Source organism: Protopterus annectens, chromosome 17.part0 (assembly GCF_019279795.1).
Source record: "Protopterus annectens isolate FY-2018-M chromosome 17.part0, PAN1.0, whole genome shotgun sequence".
Classification (NCBI taxonomy): domain Eukaryota; kingdom Metazoa; phylum Chordata; order Ceratodontiformes; family Protopteridae; genus Protopterus; species Protopterus annectens.
The window spans coordinates 419,053,274-419,081,001 of record NC_056751.1 but is presented as its reverse complement, the minus strand read 5'-3'; the positions used below and the strand labels follow the sequence as shown (position 1 = coordinate 419,081,001).

At 37.1% G+C, this 27,728-nt stretch overlaps 1 protein-coding gene across 2 annotated transcripts in view; it reads left to right on the top strand.

Moving 5' to 3' along the window:
* ACP4 (acid phosphatase 4) overlaps nucleotides 1-27,728 on the top strand; it is a 451,526-nt gene that overhangs the window by 321,882 nt on the left and 101,916 nt on the right. The window lies entirely within an intron of this gene.

Sequence of the window (27,728 nt, the reverse complement as noted above, 5' to 3'; positions counted from 1 at the left end):
GCATTTCAGATATTACTAAGATAAGAATCGAGCCTTCAGGAAAACAAATCAGCTGTTTGTCTCCTGGGAAGGTAAAAACAAAAGGATAACCAGTGTCAAGGTCATCTTGATTAACCTACAGTCCATAATGCTATAATAAGGTGGCAACATTTGCCACCAATCATCACTATAGGACACATAATTCATCATCATCAGCTCCCTTTTCCCCCATTTTTTCTACATGGGTTTGGGGTGTCATGTGAACTGTCACCATCCCTCTTGATTCAGTGCTATTCTCCCACTTTATTCAACACTCATGCCTGACTGTCGCATTCCTTCTCTCACACAGTCCCCCATCTCTTTGCTGGATACCCTCATTTCCCCTTACCTTTTTCCTGTTGGTCCCAAATCTTCTGTACCAGATTATCTTCTGCTTTTCTGCATATATGTCCAAACTACTGTAATCTGTTCTCTTTGACCTTTTCTGCAATTTGAGCTACGTTGGGTTCTGCTCTTATGTCCTGATTTCTTTAGCTGTCCTACAGTGTGCATCCTACCACCCATCCCGGGAACTTCATTCTCACCACCTCTAGCTTCCTCAATTGTTTGAGTTTACTGCCCAGGTTTCTGTACCATATAGTAGTGCTGGTTGCACCACTGTTTTGTACACCTTACTTTTCAGCTTCTTTGGCATTCTCCTGTCATACACTACACCTGACACTGTGCCGGCTGGCTGCAGTCCCCTGTGATACTAGCTTTGACTTCTTCATTCAGACTTCCCTTCTCCTCAACCACCCCTCCCAGATACTTGAAGCTGTTAACCTGTTCCACTGTCTGCCCTTCTATCTCAGTTCTCAGGTTCTTCCAATTTCCCCAGTTTACTGCCATTGTCATCTTCTTCTCTGTACTCAGTTTCTTCCCATGTGCCCACAGGTTTGCATTCCATTCCCCTATCTTTTGCTGAAGTTCTTCCTCAGAGTCTGCCTGTAAAGCCACATTGTCTGCATACAGCACCTTTATTGATTTGTCCCCTCCAACCTGTTTGCTAATGTAGTCCATCACGAGTATGAGCAGCAGTGGGCACTCCCACTGGAAACCTCCTCTGTGAGACTGATTACTGTGCATACTTGAGTCATTGGGTCCTTGTACATAGCCTACACTGAGTATACCAATGCTTCTTGGTCTTTGAACCACCACAGGACTACCCAAATCAGCTTTCTTGGGACCCTGTCATATGCTTTCTCCAAGTCTAGGAATGCCCAGTTGGACTCTACCATTTTCTAGCTTTTTTCAACTATCTGTCTCACTGCAAAGATGGGGCCAGTTGTGCTACATCCTGATTTGACTCCAAACTGCTCATCTCCCATCTTACTTTCTACTGCTCTGCGTATTTATCAATCTCCATCTCCAAACTTTCTTGCACTATGACAGGAGTTTGATACCTCAGTACTGCCCACAGTTATGAATGTCCTCTTTTTCCATGAACACTAGCACTAGTATGTTTATTCTCCAGTCATCTGGGATATGCCTTTCTTGAGTACCCTCAGGATCCATTTCTCCTCGATCTCACCCAGCATCTTTTTCATATTTGCTGTGACGTCACCTGAGCCTACTGTTTTCCCCGACTTCGTTTTCCTTGGTGCTGTTCTTACTTCTTCGATGGTGGGCTCCTCTTCTCTTCTTCATTGTAGGCTGTGTCTGGGGTAGTACAATTCCTGAGGGATTTTCTTCATTCAGAAGCTGCTGGAGGTATTCCTTCCATCTTCCTTTGATGTACTATGGACTGGTGAGCAGGGTGCTGCTGGCCTCCCTTATGAAGGCAGTCTAACTATCTTCTTAATCTTTGTGTTTGCCTTGCAACCTGATCCTTTCTGTGCGTCGTCTACTGACTCAGTTTCCAGAACCTGGTAGAGAGCCTCTGATGCCTTGTTCTTTGCTTTTGCAACTGCTTTCTTAGCCCCTTTGTTAGCCAACCAGTATTCCTACCTAACCTGATCGGTCATTTTGATCTCCCACTTATTCCTGCACGCCTTCTTTCTTTTGATGACTTCTTGGACTTCTGCGTTCTACCACCAGCTTTCCTTATGTACTTATTTCCATATCTGGCTTAGCCACATATCTGTTCTCTAGTCCTCACAGATGCTGTCTTGAGTTGCTGCCATTCTTCTTCTTCAACTCCATCTTTCTTCCTCTTCTTCTTGAGGCTAAAGCCCTGAGTAATTCCTTGAACTGTTTTGCTTTCTTTCCAGTAAACTTCCAGGTCTTCAGCCTGGTCCCTGTTGACCTTAGAACCTTCTCTGACCACTACTTGCAGCTGATTGTGGTAACCAGTGGTTTATGCTGTGGGCCAACTGTTTCCCTGGGGTGACTTTGCATTTGCTGATTCTACCCTGTGTCCTTTCCTTACTAGGAAAAAGTCTGAGTTGCACGTTGGTCACTCTTGTATGTGATCTTGTGACAGTATGTCTTTCTGAAACATGTATTGGCTACTATTAAGCCATTGCCTCACCTTTATTTCTGTTGCCCCACCCATTAGGACCCAGGCCATCTTCATATCCTGTTCGGTCTGTCCCAATTTGTGCATTCAGGTCATCCATTATCAACACCAATTCATGTTGTCCTGCTTTATCTAGTGGGTCCTGCAACAGCTGTCTGAATGCACTCGTTTCCTGACTATCGCAACCCTGCTGTGGGACATAGGACAGTATTCATAATCTCAGCCTATCATTAGGCTAGAGTCCGATTGCAATGAGTCTGTCACTAATTCTAATGATATCCCTCACTGCCTTCTGAAGCCTCTCTCTCACTAAAGTTCCCATACCATTTCTAGCCTTTCTTCCTCTTCAGTAGTAGACTCTGGATCCCAAGCCAGATGTCTCTGCTGCACTGCCCTTCCATCTTATCTCTTGAATACATAGGATGTCCATCCTCCTCCTTAGCATCATGTCATCCACTTTCAATCTCCTTTGTGTTGATGAACCTACACTGAGTGTAGCAATTCTAAGTTCTTGTTTGGCAGGTTGATTTGATTTATGTCCAGCTTTCACTCAACACTGCTACCAAAGATTACCTAAGCTGTGCAAATAGACACCAGCCAGCCAGTAGCTTATTGACCCAGGACTTCTGGGCTTTGTAGAAGGCACACACTAGCCTACAGGGGCACATACACCCCTCCCACCATTAGCATGGGTACCTAGTGTAGGTTGGAGTGGGTCTGGTCCTCAATCCACTTAACACCGTCAGATTCTCATTACCATTTGGCAACATTAGTCAACACGACCAAATCACCTTGAGACATATTTTACATCTTTGAGTGGCCAACCCTGCCACAATATCGTTGTCTGGCTTTAAAAAAAAATTCAGTGGTTAGAGTTAAGCCATTACCTTTCACTTTCTACACTATTCACTTCCCATAAACTGATCTATTAACCAGAAAAAAATGCCCTAGTTTGAAACATATTCTCCAACTTTAAAACTAGACTGCTGAGAGCCACTGACAAAATGTTATTGACTGTCACAAAAGCTGGCAACTCAGCTAGTGAGTCTTTGTACCCTTATTTCCTGGCCAAAATTTGGATCTGCCATCCTCTCATTCTAAGAAACACATTAAACATCAACTTTTAAGGCCAAATAAAAGAGTACCTAAAATATACCTGGCTCTGCATGTGCCCAACTCCTGGGTGATCCTGGCTCTGCACGTGCCCAACTCCTGGGTGATCCTGGCTCTGCACTTGCCCAACTCCTGGGTGATCCTGGCTCTGCACATGCCCAATTCCTGGGTGATCCTGGCTCTGCACGTGCCCAACTCCTGGGTGATCCTGGCTCTGCACTTGCCCACCTCCTGGGTGATCCTGGCTCTGCACATGCCCAACTCCTGGGTGATCCTGGCTCTACACGTGCCCAACTCCTGGGTGATCCTGGCTCTGCATGTGCCCAACTCCTGGGTGATCCTGGCTCTGCATGTGCCCAACTCCTGGGTGATCCTGGTTCTGCACGTGCCCAACTCCTGGGTGATCCTGGTTCTGCACGTGCCCAACTCCTGGGTGATCCTGGCTCTGCACATGCCCAACTCCTGGGTGATCTTGGCTCTGCACATGCCCAACTCCTGGGTGATAAATGTCAAGCTCCTTGCTTTCTCCTTCTTTCCAAGCACTATTACCTTAGTTATTTGTCCAGTATCTCCTCCTTGTTCTCTGCTTCTCTGTCTTCTTCCTTCTACCTACCAAAAACAATTCTCTCTCACTTCTTAATACTAATCCTCCATTTTCCTCTTTTTCTCTCCTTCTATCAAATTCATTTTCAAATATAGCAGTCCAAAAAAGTAAAATGATGAGATGACACCAGGCTCTCAGCATAAAACAAACTGTTTTTTTTTATTTTAAAACAACATAACTGCTTTCACAGCTCTTGCTGCTTCTTTAGATGTCAGTATAAAAATGCAGTCACACACACAGCAATATATACAGAAATTCAACTAGCAAATCAACCAATTAAGCAATTATGTATTAAAAGAATGCAAATAAATGTAATAAAATGTAAAAATAAGAAAAACTTAAAATCAACTAATGCACACAAAGTGTATGTAAAGCTCATCTAAAAAGTGAGTGTGTTTGTAACAAAGGTTTAAGGGGAACTTCATCATTTAGTCCTGAACCATAATCAGCCCTTAACCTAGCTATCCACTTGCTCTCTAAGCTTTCAGTAGCATTCCTATCACCACCCAGCCTCTTAGTAGCTGCTACCTGTGCTATAACTTGAAACTTAAAACAATGTGTGTGTGAGGGGAGCTTCACATGTTTAGAACGAGCACTGCAATCAGTACCATTATTTATATGTCTTAAGTGTTCTTGTATACGTTCCTTCAACTGTCTATCAGTCTTGCCTACATAAAACTTCATGCAGGCAGTGCAGCACGCTAAATAAACCACATGAGAAGAAGTACAAGTGGCTTGAACACCAAACACATACTGTTTACCCTGATCTGGATGTATAAACGGGTTCCTGTTATATCATCAAAGACGCAATTCTTCGAATGAGTCTTGATCAAACTTGAAAGCACGAAACAGTAAAATAGCGAAATGGCATATAAGTGATTTCTTTCCCTGGGAATCGGGGGGGTGTGAAGCCCACCACTTTATGTAATGTTTTGAAGTTTTTATTTTTTATTTATTTATTTTTTTATGGAACGGAGATTTTTTTCTCTGGGAAAAAAATTGCTGTTCCGAGTGTCTGGGATTGTAAGCTTTTGCTTACATGGGATCGATAAATCAGCATTCGCTTTTTTTAAGGGTTCGCGGATTTTATATAGACCTGTATAAACATACCAGCAGTGTCAATATAACTGCAGAACTTACAAGTATGACATGGTCTAATTCCTTTATAAGTGGAACCCATTTTATTCCTAGTAATTTTACCATCAATAAACTGTTTTGGATAACAAAGCAGCTGTTTTAAAGATCATTTCTTCTTAAAGATAAAGTTAGGTTGTTCACCCACTATCTTTTTAAGATCATTATTTGTTGTTATAATGGGCCAATGCTTCCTTATAATATCCAAGACATACCCTGTAGTGTAAGAATAAGTCCTGCATTTACCATCACTCAGTCTCTTAGGGTGAATAGAAGGTGGATCTGAAGAAAAGAAGGGCCTGCCTCTACCTTCTCTAACATCAGAGACTTTATTCAATACTTGTTGTACATTATACCTCTTGTAGCCCCTATCCACAAACTTATTCTCTAGGTCTTTCATTTCAGCCATAAAATTGCCTTCACTGACATTCACCCTTGAGATCTAAGTCCTTGCCCTTGTACTATGTTATCAAATAAATATTTAGGGTGCATGCTTGTTCGATGTAAAAAGTTGTTCCTGTAACAAGGTTTCCTGTATAGTGAAATATCCACCTGTCCACTGCTTGAAACTCTTGATAAGTACATCTAAGTAACTAATTTCTACCTTGGAATAATCAGCTGTAAATCTCAGAAATTAGTGCTAGCATTATTCTCTTCTATAAACTTAACCAGCTCATCTAGTGTACCCTTCCAAATGAAAAATAAATCATCCACAAAACATCTGTAAAATAAAATATGTTCTGCGTATGTATCAACCAATATGTGCTTAAGTTCTCAGATGAGCATAATGAGATTGACGTAGCTGTTGGTACATGATGCGCCCATTGCTACGCCATCTCTTTGCAAAAAATAATTACCTTCAAAAACAAATACATTGTTATATAAAACCAACTCAAGTAAATAAAGTAATTCAGCCTTACTATCACTATTTATATGTTATTCCATCAGATATTGTACTACCCATTCAATACCTAACAGATTAGGTATAACTGGAAAGAGGGAACTTACATCCAAGGTTACCAAGTACCATCCCTCTGCATCAAATGTAGCCTGTGTAAACTCAAAGATCAACCAGAAATTGTTGGGAGTCACTCAAGATATGTGATTTGGTATTGACAAGTCATCTAAAATGCTCTTCTAGAAAGATGGACAGACTCTGTACTCCATTTTCTACCAGAGACTATAGGTCTAAGCAGTGGATTTACAGGATCCTTGTGTAACTTGGGCAGGCCCTGTATAACAGGAATCAAAGGATGTTGCACATAAAAATAATCAAACTAACTTCTATCAGCCCAGATAACATCATACAACTTGTCTTTAATACGAATTACCTTGTTAACATCAAACAGTGTAATTTTACTATAGAAAGAATTGTCAGACAATAGAACATTCATTTTGTCAGCATACAGTAGTAATTTATATAGATATAGTTTTCACATTTTTCTGAATATCTCAACAACCAAGTGGGATAGAGAGAACTTCTTAGCATCATATGAAAGCTGTCAACCAGAAAAATAAAATGCTGCTATGTGTGTAACTTGAGTGGTTGCTGAGATATTGTAAGTTGTTTACAAACTATTACAAATGTAATAGTTGCTGTATTTACTTTGACTTATAAAATTTGGTTTAAGACCTAGAATCTAAAGAATACTACCACTGTAAAGATAGTTTGTGCTGAAGAGTTGCCATTTATACTTAAGTAACCTCTATGGTTTCAGAGATATGAACATTTGTCTGAAATATGACAACATAATTTGATTCCATCAAAAAGCTTAGGCTCCGCCCATTGGAAGTTACAGTACAAACTTTCTTAGCTTTCTTGAAGTGAATGAGTTAAACTGTAGCAAACCACTTGCTATAAATGTAGCAAACAATTACTACAGTTTATACCCTGCCTACATGGACCTCTACTCCGCTCATGGTTTAGTTAACCAAAAAAAAAGTTGTTCTTTTAAACTGTAGCAAACTGCTCCCTACAAATGTAGAAAACAGTTTATACACTGCCTGTATGCAACACTACAATGATGAGGTTTAGTTAAAAAAAAAAAGACAGATTTTGTTTTTACTTTTAATCAATAGCAAACTGCTTGATACAATATAGCAAGCCATTGCTATAGTTTAGACCATACACAGGGAGCTACAGCACTCAGGTTTGACCACAAATGCAATAACATCTTTATTATGCCAAAGTATACCCCCTTGCATATGTGTGAATTAAATTTCAGCTCCAATCTGTCACTCATTAAGATGTCTGGACAGGCTTGGCCCACCATCCTTAACTACTGTTCCATTTTTGCTGTTATCTGCAAAAAAAAAAAAAAAATCCTGTTTCCAATGCTCATTGTTATGTTGAAACATAAAGAACAGTACTGGTTCCAGTAGGTTCCGGCATTTACTGCCACATCACTGATTGTTCACCTGTCCTTAGGTAAAATCAGTCACACCATCATACCTCTCAACTTCTTACAGCAAGAAATCTGGACAAAGCCATACATAATGGTGGGGACAAAGGTACAAAATTAGGGACAATTTTTAAATATTGCTCTTACAATAATAGGTTTTGCATTAGAATTAATTTTCTGAAGGGTAAGAAGTCTGAAACTCAAATTCCTGTCGTTTTCTGACTTCATCTTTAATAATTTGCCACTGATTTCCAGAAAACCACAATTTTATGAAAACAGGCCAAAATATGAGTCAAAATCTGTACAATTGAGAGGTATGCCCATTACTCTCTATGCTCTTCTTGTCCACCTTACTGTTACTTTTCCTATGCCAAGTCCATCCAGCTTGCTCAGTAGATTTCTATGTGGCACTGAGCCAATGGAGTAGCTCAAGTCAAAGTAGTAATAAACAGACAAAGCACCAGCTGGGCAGACCAGAACCAAGAAAACAAGCAGCCCAAAACAGATAGCGAAACAATAAAGCTGCAGGAATGAACAATAAAACCACTGTTTAATGCACACATAAATGCTGTACACTTATGTTTTCATTTATACACTTCATCAGATGTGGGTCAAACTGCAAATCTCTTTCTATTTATAACCTTCCTGTTGGAAAACACCCAATGACATCACGCTTTAATTAATTTGAATACTTAATGGGTTAAACTTAACCAGCTACACATGTCTCCAAAATGCATTGAATATTTACTTTTTAAAGGAAAGGAGACATGTGCAGCTGGTTAATTAAGTTTCACCCATTAAGTATTCAAATTAATTAAAGCACGATTGTCATAGCCTATCATACCAGGTTTTAGTTAGGACAGACATCAAAAAGCCCCAGTTTAAGCAGAACACGTAGCTCTGCTACTCACCGTATTACAACCCACTTTACCTTCCCACCCTATAATACCATCCCAAGGATTGATGACCCCTCCTGGAAGTAGTACTTACAATGAGAGTCTAGAGATAACAGGAAGGATACCTATCAACTGAAGGATCAGCTACAGGACTGGGGAACAGCACAGTCTTAACTTTTCACTCTATAAGGACCTAATTTTACTAATACCTCCCTCAGAAGCTAGTATAGTTATTTAGAAATGAGTGTATAAAACAAGAATTCCCCAGTAGTCACTCAGAGTTCTATATTAATGTACAGGGATAGCTAGCATAAAGAATGTTGATTATTCAGGACAGTAAATCCCTGTGCCAAAGCAAGCAGATTTGTAATTCTGACATTTTTTCCTACCTGCTAAGAGTCATGATTGTGATTGATACTGGAAGTAACAGTATATCACACACACACACACACACACACACACACACACACACACACACACACACACACACACACACACACACAGACACACACAGACACACAGACACACACGCCTGCTACCTGCTTTTACTAGATAGCATTCCTGTTCAAGACTGAGGGTATCAGTCCTGGGTATAGTGCTCTTTTAAGCCAGTTGTCCTTAATCCCTTCTCCTTGCAGGGAAACAGTTAAGGAGATTAGGAATGTCCTCATCTTTTATAACACTGCCTATGTCACAGCATTGTGCATGACATGGGCTATTCACCAACAATGAGTGTCTGACATATTTTATGAGGGGTCCACTACACTCCCTGGGGTACATGGGGAGACTTCCTCTGCCCTCCACGTATAGTCAGTTCAAAAGAGTACCAAACCTTGGCAAAGGATTTACAAAAACTACTGCAGTTCCATTTGGTTGGCTAGTTTTAAAGAAATGGCCCTTACTGAATCTTTCAGTAATCAAGAAATGGATTAAACTGAGGAACTGGTATATAAAAGCTTCATTGGAAGAGCTGTCCTATTAGGATGATATTCATTGTGTAAGGGATTTATGATCGAGAAGGTACAGTTGTGTAAGTACTGTACCATAACAGTAGCTGTTCTGATGGATCACTGTTAGTTTAACCAATATGGGCCTTACCTCTCATGAGGATTCAGCTTTTCAAGGCTTAAGGGTGCCTTCCACATGCTCCAGATGTCAGGATCTTGAGAGGACCTCCAAATCAAAATAGTTAGGAGCGCAAACTACCTCAGATCATTTTTTTTTTTGCCTAAGAAGGGAGGCAAGAGCCATGGAAAAACATAGCTGGGAAACAATTCAATAGTAAATGTAAAAGTGAAAGTGCATTTGTACAACTGTACTGTCACTGTTGCAGTAGCCTAAGCTATGCAGGAAGATTACCATAGCTTTGAAAACTAAAAAAAGAGTAGGCCAATAAACTAAGTTTCCAGGAGCACCTGGAGATGGTACTAGCAAAACATTTTTTTGGACCCTGAAAAGGAATCCAGTAAAGTATGTACAGAGGACCATGTTACTGCCTCTAGAATACTTCTAGAGACATCGCTTTCCAGAAAGCCACCAAATAAACCAAATCCACTGTGGAATTGGCCCTGCCTATAAGTGGCCAATTATGGGGAGTATAACAGTAGGCAATAGCAATAGGCAGTAACATGAGACATCCACCTGGAAATAGTCTGTTTTATATTTATTTATTGCAATGGTTTACTGGGATAGTTTGACTGGACAGAAAGCTACCCCTTTTCAGAAAAGGCTCGGGGAGAAGAGCCCCAAGAAATTCCTGCATTACGTAAACACAGTAAATAGATGTATACAAATAATGAATAAATACACAAAATAGCATTAATTAATAGCACCATTGGGTAATGAGCTATGAAACTTTTTTTTCTGGGGAGAAAAGTATAAAAAATAAAGAATATAGTGAACAGAGGTATTCAACAGAGGCATACAAAAAATAAACAAATATAGAACATTTAAACAGAATATAATTAGTAGCAGCATTATGTAATGAGCTATGAAACATATTTGGAAATGACCAACAGGAGAATTACTACCATAAAAACAACAGTTAATATTTATTTACCTGCACAAGACAGAGGTCAAATATTAATGCAGTTGGGTTTGCCATTGTGTAAGTTTTAAGATTTGTTTAAAAACCTTATATATAGCATGGTTTTGGAATTACTGATGCAATCTTGCCTTATACCCTTTTCAAGCACAATTTCTTCAATAAGCGAACCGTTTGCTAACACCTTAACTATATTTAACTTATACACAGTAATATAAACACTTTTTATCATCACTTATATTATACATAATCAAATATTCTGCATAAAGTGCTATGTTAAATTGAATCAAAAGCTTTACTTAAATCACCCATCATTAACTTTGCTTGAACCCCCCCTATATAAAATGTCATGCACTAATTCTCTAATCAATAGCAAATCCTGAACTTTACCTTTTATACCATAAATATTTTCAGGTCTATATTATATTAATGAAGTATGAAATTGCAAATGCTATATAAATTGACCCAAAAACTCCAAAAATCCAAAATGTCGAACATATGTATCAGTGATTTTTTCCCAGGGGAAAAAAAAAATCACCGATCCATTAAAAAACAAAAATCAAAAAAACAAAAAATAAACACAAAAAGTGGGAGGCTTCGCCCCCACACATCCCCGTTATGGGGGGCTGTGCCCCCCACACCCCCAACTTAAATATACCAACTCAGAGATTGCACTACAGTGGTAGAAATGGCAAAGTCTCAAAAATGGCCCAGTGATTTTTTTTTCCCCAGGAAAAAAAAGTCTCTGTTCTGTGCTTTTGGAATTTTGCCATTTCGCGTAAACACATTAGACGAAACAGCATTCGCAACTTTAAGCGTTCGCTTAAATAATAGGAAACCAATATTTTCATCTATAATCATACCTAATTTGACTTCCATTCTTTCTTTTGTAAAATTTTCATGAAGATCTTATAATCTGTGTTATTAAGAACTATAGGTCTCCAATTCTGTTTTTCACATTTATCACCTTTTTTCCATATGAATTTAATTATACCACTATACAACTCTTTATATTGGAATTCCTTTCTTAGCCATTCATTTAAAACTTTTAAAAAATAGTTTTGAGTTACTGCCATATTATACATTCTATGCTTTATTCCATCTGGACCCACCGCAGAGTCTAAATTTAACTTCCTTAAAATACTTTCCAGTTCTTTCATTTTAATCTTTTTTTTTTCCAAATCTTTATTATCACTTTCTGAAAAAAAAATACTTTCCATTCTGCATTAAATTGCATTATCTGTCCTCTAAAACTTGGGTCTATATTAGAACATCGAAGTTTCAAAACTTTGAATGTTCTAATATCGCCCCTATTCAGCGAAAGCTGAAAACATCGAACATACAGAATAGCGAATTTTTTCCTAGGGAAAAAAATTGCAGTTCCAAAACACATACACACAACACAAGCATACCAAACAAACAGCAATCCACACACATACACCTAAAATCTTACACCTAACCATACACTAAACTATACACACACCATTAACTATCCACTTATCTTAACCCAAATCCTAACCCTAAGGTCCGTCACTATCGCACACTCACCTCACCCACGCCCTAACCCTAACTGACTTACCCCACCCTAACCCTTACGTCCACACAATCACACACTTACCTGACCTGTGCCCTACCTGTAACTCACCTAACCTGCCCTAATCCTCGCATCCACACAATCGCACACATACCTAATCAGTTTCCTAACCCTAACTCACCTAACCTGCCCTAACCCTCACATCCACACAATTGCACACATACCTAACCTGCACCCTAACCCTAACTAACCTAACCTGCACTCAATCGCACACTTATCTTAACCCAACCTGTAATTTTCCATCACAGCGCTGAAAATACCGAAGCAACAGAAACAGACAACCAAATTCTTTCCCTAGGAAAACATTCGGTTTTCTGTTGCTTCAATATTTTCAGCTTTCGCCGAACAGGGGTCGATATTAGAACATTCAAAGTTTTGAAACTTTGATGTTCTAATATAGACCCTAAAACTCTAACATACCTTTCTACTATTCCCAGAATTGTATATTGTGTCCTATGCAATATACCTGACATGTCTTTAATTTGCCTCATGATACTTCCATTTTCTTCAATAAATTTGCTCAAATATGGTGGAATTTCCTCAATTTTTCATTGCAAAATATATCTTTGCTTATACAGCAAATACTTTATTTTCTTCTTATTTGTCATATATTTCCTGTTCTTTAAATGAAATAGTTTTCTCCATTCCTTTCTAAATTAAGAAATATATCCTTACTTAATTTCATACTCTGTTTTCTTTCTTTTTTAATATTCTCCCAACTTGTATAACACTTTTTATATTTTTGTTTAAAATGCAGCTACCATTCTGCCCAGTCTTCATAAAACATCATTTCTATATGATCCTGCCATAATGTTTATATCAATATTCCCTTCATCATCTCATTTAACTTCATTAATTCTTTTTATTCATTTTCCTATTTTTATGTAATCAGAATTACATTTCAAAGCAATCCAGATTGTCTTGTGATCCAAAACACCTGTCCCCAAAACTCTTTTACAATTTGCAATCTTGATGAAATTAAAAAATAGTCTATTTCCAATTTATGTTCCCTTATAAGTCCAAGTATTCATATTTCAAATATGCAAATTTCCATATCTTATAATATCTAACATTTTCTTATCATATAATTTATTTTGCTGCCTTACATTACAATTAGAAACTCCTGCAACAATTATATCCATGTTTACTCCCAGATATTGAAATATATCTTTGAACATCTCTTCTCTTTCTTTTTTTTTGTCACATACACATAAATTGCTATAATTCTGAAAACCTGATCTTTCTATCTTACAGCAAGAATTGTAGTTCAACGTACAACAAAAGTAATATGCAAAATTTTTATCATCTCCTTATATAAAAAAAAATTCCTGAACACGTCTCTCTCCCTAAATTACAAAATTACATTTTTCCCCACCATACTTCTAATTGTTGCCTCTTTTCTTTTGTTAAAAACCTAGTTTTCTAGTGTAATAATGTCACTTTCTTGCTTTTTAAACCACTCAAGAATGCCTATTTCTCTTACAGTATTTTTTAAGCTATTAACATTTAATGCAAGTATCTTACACAAAATGTTAACTTTCTAATATTTCACTTAATCTTTCCCTTTTTCTCTTTATTATGTCCTTCAACCTTTCCCTTTTTTTCTTTATTATGTCCTTCAACAGCTTTCCTTTTCTTTCTCAAACTCCTACCAATAGAATTTCTTTTTTGCTTAACTAAATTCCATTTTATATCTTCACTATCACTCAATCCAGATTCTTCATCTCCTTAATTAAAATTTTAAAAAATTATGATTTCTTATGCTCTAAATTATTTAATTCTTTGTACACTGTACTTTTTTCTCCGTGTCTATAGATTCAGTTTCTTGATTTTGTTCTATTAATGTGTCTACCATTTCTTGTTCTACTTCTGTTACTTTAAATTTACATAACTTCCCCAAGTGTCCTGCTTTTTACATTTATAGCACTTTACTTCACAGTTGCTTATATCATGTCCTGTCTTTCCACAAGCAAAACATTTTATTTTTCCCACAATTATTAAACAAATTGTCAGCTTTCTCACACAAAAAAACATGGTTTTGGCTGGCTACAATATTTTACCATAACTCCATCCCCTTCCATGTTTATAAAATTGTAAACATCCCACGAATTATAATTTTCAGTTTTCAAAACAACATTGCAATCCCATGCATCCACAAACCTCTGTATCAAACTTTTAATAATATCTATGACATCTTTGCATAAACTTAATAAATGTCTTCTTAAAGTAAACCTCATTCCTGAATCAAATATTAATTTCTTATTAGTCTGTCTATGAAATGCTTTAAATACATAGGAGTTCCAAGGGGCACAGTCTTTTTTCATACTCTCCCAAAACGTTTTCCCATTACTTAATCATTATTAAAAATAAAATCCAAAATGTCTCTTTATTTATACGAGTTAATGTCCTTACCTCATATGCTTTAACTCCTAAAGACGTTATTATTTCATCCCATACTTTATCTGTACAGTTCACCTTTGTATTTTCAATTTGTACCATAAAAAGATTTTTTCTTCCCATATTTGCTCCATCTCCTTTTTCCACTCCAGTATTTACCATCTCGGCATATCACCTTCTGTTATCAACTTGTTGAATATCCTCGCTCTGTATCTTCTCCATTAAGTCTGCCCATAAAACATCATTACCAATTTCAGGTTCAGTGGCGTTCACTAATTCCATGAGCAAATAATCCTGCAACCCACCAGATAGTGTATTTTTTAGGCAAAGTCTTGAAAACATCACCAATGTGAAATTAGCCAAATGGAACACAATAAGGGTCATGCTGCTAAGTGTTAGGAGCTTAAACCAAAAACTGCACTCCCTGGAAGCACTTCTATCACTAGAAGATGTAGATGTCTGTGCAGTCACAGAAACCTGGTTGAAGGCCTGAGAAAGTACCCCGGGCTTGCAAGGCTACAATGCCTTCCACACTCTTAGACTACAAAATAAATGTGTGAAAACCAAAGGAGGTGGTGTTTCTATCTTTATTAGAGGTAAATTCACCTCCCATCTAGTTAAACTGGACAAATGCATAGAGTTACTTCATGTCCAGGTTATGTTGGGTAAAACCCCCATTCAAGTCAAAGCCAGTTACAGATCCCCCTCCATGGGTCACAACGCCCATGAGCCCTACTTGATCAAACTGCAGACAATCCAAATTTTACCAAACATTCTGGTTATGGGAGATTTCAATTATTCCATCATCAAATGGGAAACCTACACTAGCCCCAACTTGCTAGAGCAAAAGTTCCTTGACTTTGTTAATTCAAATACCCTGCAACAAATTGTTCATACCCTGACAAGAGGAACAAACATTCTAAACCTGATCCTCATTAACATGTCAAACAGATGCACTGATGCAGCTATTGGACCCTCATTAGTTAAATCTGAGCACAAAATAGTCACCTTAGAGCTGGCACTAACACCAGAATTCACAAAGGGTGAAATCAGACTAAAAAACTTCACTAAGGCAAACTATACCCTCGTAGATGAAGGTCAAGCCCCACTCGAAGCTGGAAGTGGTAACTATGCCAAAGCTTACACTAAAGCCTGTACAATCACTTGCACAAGTGTATAAACCTGGCTGTAACAGAAAGAATCAAAGTTAGGACCCCAAGTAAGAACACGCTGCCATGGTGGACATCCAGCATCAACCAACTTTACAATAAATGCAAAAAGTTGCTGTCCAAGAAAACAAAGCCAAGGCCCTAACAATGGAAAGCACCCTCCTCAACCTCAAAAGGCAAATAAGACAACTTGACAAATCCTGTAAGGGCTCAAATGAGAGAAACTTAGCAAGTACAGCCAAGGATAACCATAAGGCATTTTACAGAAATGTACGTAGCCTAAATGATAGGACCCAAGCATGTGCAAAACTAGTGACCAACAGTATCACACATGCTCTGAACCCACAGAGATAGCAAGCCTGATAGTGAACAGGTTTGGTGAAAATTTCACTCCCTTATCCCCTCCAAACTTATCACAAACCTTCCCTCAAACTTCTTCCCTAGCTTACATATCTGAACAGCAGGTCCTCAAAGCCTTGTCCAAGGAAAAAAAAACGCAGTCTCTATGGCACCAGATGACATCCTAGGCTGTCTTCTAAACAGGCTAAAACATGAACTAGCATCACCATTAAGTACCCTTTTCAATCATAGCCTGACCACAGGCTTTGTTCCTGCAGAATGGAGAACAGCTACAGTTATTCTCCTCCACAAAGGTGGCCTAGCAACAGACCCAGGGAATTACAGACCCATAAGCCTGACTAGCATTATCTGTAAGACCATGGAACATATCATTATGGACCTCAAAGACATAAGTGACCTCCAAACCCTGGATTCTACCCAATTCAGCTTCATCAAGGGTGGACTCTGAAAATGTGACCAGGGCCATTGACAAGGGCAAATCTGTGCACACAGCATACCTCGACTTGACAAATCTTTTGACATAATCCCACACTCAGGCATTATTGATAAACTTAGCAAACTGAATGTAAACCCCTTCATAGTAAGTGCCAACTGGCTCACAAACCAAGCACACACTATCAAAGTGGGTGACTCTACTACAACCAGCATAACTGTTACCAGTAGGATGCCACAGGGGTCAGTACTGGGCCCCCTACTGTTTGGTATATACTTCACAGAAGTTCAGGTCAAAACTAAGGGATTGTGGTTGACCAAGTTTGCAGACTACTGCAAACTACATGCAATCTTTGAATCCCTAAATTATGTCAGTATACTCCAGGAGGGTCTCACTCAGATCAGCAATTGGTGTATTACTCACTGTCTCAAACTGAATGCAAAGAAATGCATCATTCCCTTTGGCACAAACAATGTAATAATGTGAAATTGAGTATGATGCCACATTCGGCATATACCATACAAAGCATGTGCAGCAACTAGAAAGAAGATCAAGGCACTCCAGTATGTGACTTAAACAGACCAACTAAAGTCCCTGTCACTATACTCTGTATCATATAGACTTGGGGGAGATTTATGCCTGGCCTACACAGCAATTCAAGACCCAGACCTAATGAACTTGCTGCATATCAATAAAACAAACAGGACTACGGATACCCTTTCCAGGAACCTAAATATGGCCTACGACTTAAATAGGACATGCTGGAGGGACAGACTTATCTTCCAGCAACTGCTGGGTTTTTGTTATTGGCTACCAATTCATGTGAAATAGAGCACCTCTATGACACTGTTCAAGAGAAACCTGGACGAGTGGATGGGACACTGTAAATTCTTACCAGGAATAGTGCCCACAACCCCCCTGGACATGGGCAGTCATAACTAAATGCAATCTTGGGTACTAATTAGTATTTCCATAGCATTACATTGGGATGAAATGGGTAGGCTTAAAATGACCTGTAAGTCAATAGCCTGTAATCTGCAATCACCCAATATCAGGAAACAATAAAATAAAAACTAATAAAGAAGGTCTGCTCTATCAAGACTTACCAAAATAATAAATAAAATTAAGTGTTTTCTTTCTAGAAAGAAACAGGCTTCTTCAAAAATTATAAATACCATGAACAGAAGTAAATAATATACTATAATTAATAATGTGAAAATTATATTACTGAAAGACACTAAATCAGCAATCTTTTAAGAATAAACTGAAAAAGAATGTTATATTTTATCTTTCAAAAATTCATAACTGAAATATTATTTAGATCTGGAAACCTGTCCACATTTAATGTGAATTGTCTGACAAGTTCCCTATATAATAGACAGTTATCCCAATCAGCTCTACTTTGATTGGTAACATTTTACAAAATGAAAAACAGAAATTTCTTAAAATTCAAACATAATTTGCTAAGCTTCATTAAGGCATTTTCCAAGACAGGCTTTTCACTGGCATAGTTATGGAGGTAAATAAGATGCAAGAGTGCTTTTGACAGTTTTACCTATATAAACCTCTGGACATTCTAAATATGTTGCTGAAGAAACCACTCTGGAAGTATTAAAAGCTAAGTGCCCCTTGCATGTAATAGTATTTTCATGATGTTCAGATCAATTAATTTGATATTATCAGGATATTTACTTTTTTTCAACAGCTAAGTCTAAATATTCATTTCAGTCTGTTATTTCAAGGAACACTGTGACAAAATTCTTATTTGTTCTTAATGTTTGTACCACTTTTGTAAAGAAAACTAGGTCTTTTACCAAAATTTCTCAAAAAAAAAAAAAGTCATCCGTGACTATAACTATCTGCTGATGTTGATTAATATCTTTCACTGCCATATTATCAATAGAGAAACAACAATAAGGCCACGTGAAAGTCATTTTCTCTCCCCCTTTCAGTCTATTTTTACTTTTTACCCAAAGGTTTAAATTTAAATAGGGAAAAATAATGTTTCTTAGCCATAACCTCAGCAATTATATAGTCAGCCAGATGTTTTTAGATATTGCTGTTTAAGAACACTTTCCTCAGTGAATGTATTTCATTTAAAAAACACAATCAATAGAAATCAGCCTAGACAATATAATTAGTTTCCATTAATCACATTTGTTTTCATCTTGAATGGATGATTTCTTCTAAAAAGGTAAATATGTGATAGTGTAAGTAGGCTTTTCTAAAAACAATGGCTTCAAGATAAGCAAACTTAATATATTTAATAATAGTCACATCTAGGGAACTCTTGTATGATAGGAAAGACTGTGTAAATTTGAAAACAAAACTAGTCATTTCCAAATATTTAAAAAATAAAAAAGTTTCACTGTTCTTGACCATATAAATATTCCTCAAATATCACAAATAGGTATATAGGAAATCAGAAAAAAATAATAGTAAAAACAAAATTCTCTCTCTCAGCAGCATAATATGGGGTAAGGAAATATCGGTGCTGAAGATACACCCATTACTACCCTAGAACATTTCCTGTAATATTACCTTCAGAGGCAAAACACATCATTAGGACAGTCTTCACAAAAAGCAGACTAAATTAATCTCACTGCCAGAAATAAAATTTGATTCAAAAATATTCCTAAACTATTCCAGACCTAAATCTTCTGGTTTAAGCATACAAAGATCTTGCATATAATCTGTGACTAAAATAAGATCACCATTGAATTTTGTATTATGAACATCCATGAAATGCAGAAGACCTTCAAAACTGTGTGGTACTGATCACAAATACTTTTCAATTTCCAGCCTACAAATATGGCAAGGAGATCTGTTTTACTTCCCCCGACACAAATAGTATTAGTAGTGGTTCAAATCTGTTTATGAATTTTTCGAACACCAAAAAAAAATTTTTATGATGTTTCTGAAATACATTGATCCAATAGAATCTCCTGTAGCAAACTGTCAGTGCATCTATATTTAATATCTCATACCTGGAAATGCTAGTAGAAAAATAATCATTGTTAAGCATAGCGATCATGTTTCCCACACAATAAAGTTCATAATAACAACACTCCCACCCTCATCACGTTTCATAATTTAGATAGAACAGTCAGAAGAGAGTTCATTTAGCAACAGACCCTCTACTTGGGAAAGATTAAGCAAATCTCTGAATTTTTTTTTTCTTTCTGTAAAATAAGTCAGATATCACTTTCACACAGCTTTTCAAACAATGTTGAAGGTGATTACTATGATGATGCAAACATTTTGAATTTGAACAGTCACTGTGAGAAAACATAAGTGCACATTTAAACTTTCTAACATAAAACTTCAATTCAATAAGAATGTCAACAATGTGTGCTCATTTGACTGGCACAAAAGATGAAACCCTTCTGAAACAATGACCTACATTCATCCATAACTTTAGTGCTAATGAAGTTGAAAATATTCAAGTCATTGTTTTCATTTGAAATTAATTCCATAGTCAATACTCCATTGGAATTAGAATGTTCCAAAATAGAAAGGTCACTGAAAGTCCACAGTAACTAGGTGTTGCTCACCTATGGCATAAGGACATCCATTGGCTTAACCATACTTCCGATTAGCTCCTTGATGGTGTTGCTTCTGCTGGCAGTGATTCCTCCCACTGTCCTATCTCACCAATCCCCAAAATGGAGGAAAATCTAAAAATAAATTATTGGCCATGTCCCAGTGGGTTAAATTTATAGTATCTGATTTCTTCCCTTTCCTATAGTGATTGTTCCATTTAAAAATGCATCATAACTTGCAGGATTAAAATAATAAATTATCAGTGCTAGATCTACAATATTGAATCAAGATTTCTAAAATTTCACTACCAACCCTTTAAAAAAACAAAGAAGGCCCAAATGCAGAGCTGACCCTCTCTATCCAACCATTTGGGAACTTCCACATACAGAAATGCTCAGGAATCCTACAAAATTTTAAGCATTCATGGAAATAACTGTTGTCCAACTGCAAAGACTGATTTTAAACATTTTTTTTTTAAGTTTGCCTAATTGTCCAGATAATACTAACTCTATTGATTAGTAGATGTTGATACAAATGGGAGTGGTAATGCCAATCACTGCTGGATAAACTTACTACCAATGGAAATGTGATTGAAAGACTGAATATCATTTTCAACAGTAAGTGGTGTGTTAGTGAAATTCATGGTAGAAGAAGGTGTATGTACACCTTTGTCTGCTGGCAAAACGTGTCGTGAGATTTCAGACTGACCTATACATTGAGATAACTGTTTTAATAAAATTGTTAATCCAGTGAGTAGTGAAACACTGAGGTTAATATCCATTGAAACAGTATGTTGGTTGTGAGCAAACATATATTGGGAAGATATATGGGTATACAGAACAAATACTGGCCACAGCAAACTAACACAAAATACATAGTGTAATCTTCAACCACCCAAGACCAAAACCTAGCAAAAAAGTATCAGGTCTGTTCCACCAGTAATTATTTATTAAAATAATAAATATAATTAAGTGCTTTCATCCTAAAATAATTTATTATCAGTGGTGAAACATAAAGATGTGGCCATGTGAAAGTCTTTTTTCACTTCCCATTTCAATCCATTATTGTGTGTATTCGGGTATTTAATTAAAACAGGGGAAACTTCATCTTTCTTAGCTATAACCTTAGGAATTACATTGTCATCCAGATGTTTCTAAAATTTCTTGCCTCCAATCATATTTTTCTGTGGATGGACTTCATCTAAAATCATATTATCATTAGAAGTAATTCTAGACTATCTAACAAACTGTCCTTTAATCACATCCTTTCTCATCCAGAAAGGATGGTTACTATTCAAATTTTAACATGGGTTAGTGAAAGCAGGCTTTCTAAAAATAGTGGAGTTAAAACAAGCCAACTCAATATTTTTAATAACACTTGTATGAAGGTAATGGATCTTCACTGGTGAGAATGAATGAATACATTTAAAAAGGTAGTAGTTGTTTGCAAATATTTAACAATAACAATAAAAATAAACTATTAGAATTACCTGAACATAAAATAAAAATATTGCTCAGGCATTGAAAATAGGTATGTCGGAAACCAGAAAAATTACTTATAAAAACAAATTTTCCATCTCACCAGAGCAATACAACATTAGCAAAGATTGGTGTTGAATCTACACCCATTGCTATCTCAGGACATTGTCTAGTATACAAAAGAGAAAAAAAATATTTGTCATGATAGTCTCCATGAAACAACAAATTAAATTAATCTCACCACCTAAATGAATTTCTGTTAGTTTATAATATTAAACCATTCCGGATCTAAATCGTGTTGAATAACCATAAAAAAATCTTCAGAACTCTGAATAAGTCTGTTTCTTTAGGGCAAAAGCACAATTCTATTTATTATTTTAATAAATAAATGTTGGTAGGGCAGACCTGGGACCAGATTCCAAAATACTTGCGTTCAGTGTATGTGACCACAAACTGAGAACAGGCTGAGAGCAGGTGTTTTAGAATCTGGCTCCTGGTGCAAGTCTATTTACAGAGAGGCCTTACACTGATGTAAGTCAGTTACACTGACAGCAAGTCTTTTGTAATCAGGGCAGAATTACACTGACAGCAACTCGTGTTTAATCTATCCTGTGTTACTTTTATAAGCCAGCAAATTCTCACTGTTAGTTTCAAGACAGTCCTCCTTAGTCCAGAGTTCAGCCTGACTTCATGCATCTGCAAACTGCTAAAATTACCTCTTCACTTTTTTTTTGCTTTCTTTTTGTCATATAGTCAAAATTAATAAATCATAATAATGCCAGAGCCTCAGAGATTAATCTGAACTGACATTTTCCGTATTGAAACATTACAATTACAGTTTTAATCTTAGATGGAAAGGTAGCTCTGCTCAATTATTCCTTACATGTTCCATGACTTGTCTAAAATATGAAAGAACTTAACTGTTGCTTGAAACTTGGGAATTGAAATAATGAAAGTAAGTCAGAGGCAGTCATAACATTCAAACATCAAAATGAAAATAAGTTTAAAAGTATTTTTTTTAAAGTTACTCTTAAGCAAAACTGACATATGTGCTCCCTGTATTCCCTAAAGCTGTCCCCAACACCTTTCTTAGTCTTATATTTTCACTGCATGGGCATCATAAAAATGGCCACTGAAGCAGTCAATAACACTGACTACAGGTCCTGGTGAAGATCCAGTGAATGGTCCTTCTGCATTTGCCTTCTGATTTGATGTGTTCATGATATATTGCTCTCAGTGGGTAGTGTTATGATGCACATAAATTGAAGTCACTGAATGAAACTTTACCGAACAAACCTTGCTTGCAGTCTTGTTTGATCAAATGGGCAACAAATCAAACGAGCAACATTCAACTGTAAACCTACAAGCAGTCAGCAGTGTTGCAGGAGCCGTTTGGCCCTGATAATGTTAAACAAATAATAGCAGGGGCGACACAGCCCAGTCACAGGTTTATACTGTTTCACAGAGGTTGGTGCAGTGTTAGAGTGAGAATCCGACGTAAGAGTGAAACTTGGGTAGCTTTTAAGTATTTTGTCTTCCTACAACTGTCTTTCTGTGCATTTAGTATATGCTTACAGGCTATTCTTTTATTTTTGCTTTGTTTACATATCCAACCAGGATTTCGGCAGATTGATCTACAGCCCTTTCAGGACATTTATTGTTTTGTATTACCTCTGTCAGCCTAGAGAACATTCACTATGTTGTCCCTGAGGTATAGGATATAAGGCATTGTTCTGTTACAGGCCACCCTATAAGCTGTATACATCACAGTTTTTTCTAAGGATGACATTCCTGGACAATTATACCACTAGAAAATGTATAAATTGGAAGAGTGTGTGATAGGCAGACTTCAACCTTTCTTTCCAAGCAGTGTGAACCTGCAAAATTTAATTTATGGTACTATCTTCTTATAATGAAAGCCCTTTTTTCAATCACATAAGCTTAACATCTCAGTATTAGGTCCCTGATGTTAATCATTTTAATTGTTCCACGAAGAAACCTGTTCTGGGTTGGGATGGTAGACCATGCTAGTATGGGAAACAGATGAGGACCAGAAGATGGATTATTAAGGTACTTCATTTTCCATTTCCAGGCTTATCAAGCTGAACAAGTAACCATGTTCTGAAAAACACTCAGGTGAGCAATGATCCACTTTAAGAACAGGTTAAGATGTAAAACAGTGTCAAACACTGCATCATGTCAAGCCCGTTTCTCCAAAAAGTTCATGCTCCAGCCACTTGGTAGCTACAATGTTTTAATTAATGAAAATTTTCAGTAATCCTTTGCTAAGGTAAATACAAAGATCCTCCAGAATGCAAAGGTAGGAAAGCTATCTCTGCAGTTGATCAGAAATGTATAAGCATGTTATCTTAGACTTTTGGTTCTTTTTATGTCCTGAGAAGTGTAGCTCAAGAAGCCTAATTTCCCCTGAGGTGAAGGTGGTACACTAAAACACAAACCTCATTTTTCCTTTTTTTTTTTTTTTTTTACTTTAGCCTCTTTACGGGGCTGACCTAGAAGCAATGTGACTTGCACAGAGTTATATAACAGTTAAGTGAATTAAATGGAAGCTGACAGAATCAAACCCTGGACTACAGGGTGGAGTTCCTTAGTAGATCTTAGCCTTAATCCTGTGCACTAAACTCCCAGCTTTGTGTGTGAATTTGATTTTTTTTTTAAGAAATAATGTGCTTGTTGTAAGGAGATATTTATTTCAGTGAAATGTGAAGTCCAGTGATTCAGGTATTAGTGCTTGCATTTCACTGGCATTTGTTTCTGAAGTAACTGCTGGAAAATATTTTTTTACAAAAACCTGATGGTAACCAGTACCTCAGGCTACATGCACTGACATGACCATTGTATTAATATGTACTTCTTTGATGGAAGATAGGCTTATATGATAGTAAAGGTGGTGGAGGTCCAAAAAAAAATTCCTGAAACAAGGGAGATGATGTTAAGATGTGGACATACTTTAAAAAGAAGTGTAATTAATACAAAGTAAAAGAACAGAAAATACATTTACACTCAAATCTGAACTTGAGTTGCCAGGATGAGGGGGCATTTTAAAGTATATGCAAGTTTGATGGGTGACTTCAGAAAGGTTCTCATGATGTGAAGAAATAATTCAAGTAGTCCCAAGAATCTTAAGTGTCTTTAGGATCCTTTAGGATCCATTCAGTTTCAGATTCTTTATGTCCTGCAGTTTGGAAGGGACCTATGATCTGGATAACAGATCCTTGTACACACAAGCCTTATTTCATCCATGTCTACCTAGAACAGGAATATGTTCCAGATCTCCCTGGGCCATCACAAGGGAGTTTTGGATGACCCTAGGAGACTAGTCTTTTGTGTTAACTATCATGTCCTGCATCAAATGAATGCGTGAGAAACTGAAAGCAAACTAAGTTTCCCCTTTAATTTAAACTGGGTGCTGATCATCTCAAAATAAAGTAAACACATTTACCTATGGTTTTCCTGTTACTCATTAAATGCTAACTGTAGTGCATATCTTATTAAGGGTCAAGCAGATACCTGGAGACATGGCTAGTCATGGTTTGACGAAGCATTTTACTTTCCTGGTACAAGGATGTAAATGATAAGATAAGGTTGCCACCTTTTCAAATGGGCAAGTGGGACATGATTTGTAGAAATGTGACATTTTGCAGGATAAAACATACCCAGGGCCAGTGCAACTGACAAAACTTCATTTTTTTTTGCAAAAATAAAAGCTTATTCTTGTAGCATTTGAGTTGCTTATTTCTATTTCTTATAACATTTACATGTTTCAGATACAAAATGACTGTTTTATGCAACTATTAAAGAAAACTTAAGAAATATTTTTTGTCCTAAAAATCTTAGTTCTTTTGTCATTTTTTAGTTTTTTTTTTCAGGGCTCAAATGCCAAAAAGAGGGACAGGTGGTAAACTTATATCATAAAATGCATATGTTCTTTTAGCCTACCTTGCCTGTTGATGTAGTATAAACTGTTATATTACTGCCAATCCTGCCTTTCTTGTGAGAAGAGTGGAAAATTATCAAAATTAAAAATGCTCTGCTTTTTAATCAACTAGGTAATAGTTTAGATGCCTGATTACTTCAAAGGACTATGCCTGTGAGGCTGCTACAGAAGCATCCCTATCCTGATATGAAGATATATGCAGTTAAATGGTTGGCAGCTGAAGAAACAGCAGCAGCATCCTATGGGGCAGATATGGAGAATCTGATGACCATTTAAATGTTGTATTTTCATTACTGATGCAAGGATGACTTTTGTTCTGGGTCTGTATAGAATTGTGTCTTTTACCATGAAGTTGAATGCAGCATTTGTACAGAAAGTTAGAAAGGCATCTGCTGCTATCAGTACCACATCTGGGAAGTAGCTAGCTAGCTCCACCATGACAGAAAAATCATTATCTGGTCAATATAGGACCGTTTTTTTTAAAGACACTTCAGTCAGGACTAGCTGATTGAACAAAATTTCGAAGTGCTTTTATATAGTTTCCAAGTTTACCAGACCTCTGGGTGTTAGTTGTCAAAGAGAGGGATATCCCCCAGCATGGAAGGTGATGGGAAATTCACCCCTAGAGAAAAGAAGAGTCTGGCATTTCCACTTGATTAGCTGAACCTGACTGACCAGTCTTCAATAAGCAGGTGTTTAGCAGACGAAATCCTATTTGAAAGAAATTCTCTAAAGAGAGAGAATACTGCTACAATAAGTTCATGCATCACTTCACTAAGATGACCATTTGTTACAGCATGAATAAATTATTATTTATCATTTATTATGAAGCCTGCTTTATAGCAGATTCCTGGTAAGGGACAGGTGTAAAGAGTCCCATGGGGTTGGAGTCAGCTAGTAGACAGTCATCTGGTTGAGGAACATATGAATGGCCTAACTTCTAAGATAGGGTAATAATGCAGTTAAACACCTAGCTGTATAAAGCCTAGCGGGTTGAGTATTTGGCCAAAGAATATAGCTGTGAACTATTACTGTCCTGAAGGAAACTAGAACCATTTGAAGTAGTGACCACTAGGAACTACAGCCCTTGAAACTTTCTGAGCATCATTTTGCTGCCCGTTGAAAGTTAAGTTAACTTTTTGTTCCACAACAACCATTTAATTCCTCTCTAAAATAAAAGGAATATCAGAGGACAAAATCACCATGTGAACTATAGGGTTCTGCAGGAGAAGAAATTGCTAGTTACCATGATCTACTATGAATCTTTACTAGTTTTACTATAATAAAATGCCTAGAGTAGAAGCTTTATGGATTCCTCTAAATCTCCAAGACAAAATATTTAGTTCCTCCAAAAATGAAATTGGTTTAATCATTGCTAAAAGCAGTCAAAACCTTGAAGAATCTCAAGGTCCTTTCTTACTGTCCAGGGACACAGAAGGAAAACAAGACAAAATCTCTTTTCTATGTGCATAACCCAGCCACCTGAAATGATAGAATGCCCATCTCTGATGAAATTAACGATGTTGCCTCTGTCCCACTGAAGGAGGGTGAGAAGAAATAGCTATGCTTGTTTCATGAATGTCTGTGAGAGACAGAATATGCTGCTTCCTTGTCTGAAGGTCTTATGTGACCAAGCGTAACTTCGACAATTGGATGGGGGACAAGAAATTTATCCCTGGTTTGGCACCTATGACTCTAATGAACACAGGCAGCCTGTAAATGTTTAATTTCCCAAGCCTCTGCTTACACTTATCAAGGGTACCAGAACTTGTCAGAGATTTGGGATGAATGGCTAGGCTGAAAAAGGCCCTTGCAGTCATTTGCCTAGTAAACACCTATGAACCTATGACCCCTGTGTGCACCTCTAAATTCAAAAAGGGTAGGTACACTGAAGGAGGGTGTACACTAAAAGAAAGGGCCACTAGCCCCACCAAAAGTCTGGTTTAAGGCCACCTTCTAGTGGTGGATGAATACTAAGCTAAACACAAAGAGAATTATGATTGAGGAAAAGTAAGTAGGCTGTTATGCAGACACAGCTTGCATGTGTCAGCTATATCCATGCTAGTTATGTTTCAGAACACTGACAGTAGACATATTTTTTTAAATGAATATCATTTCAAATTGGCT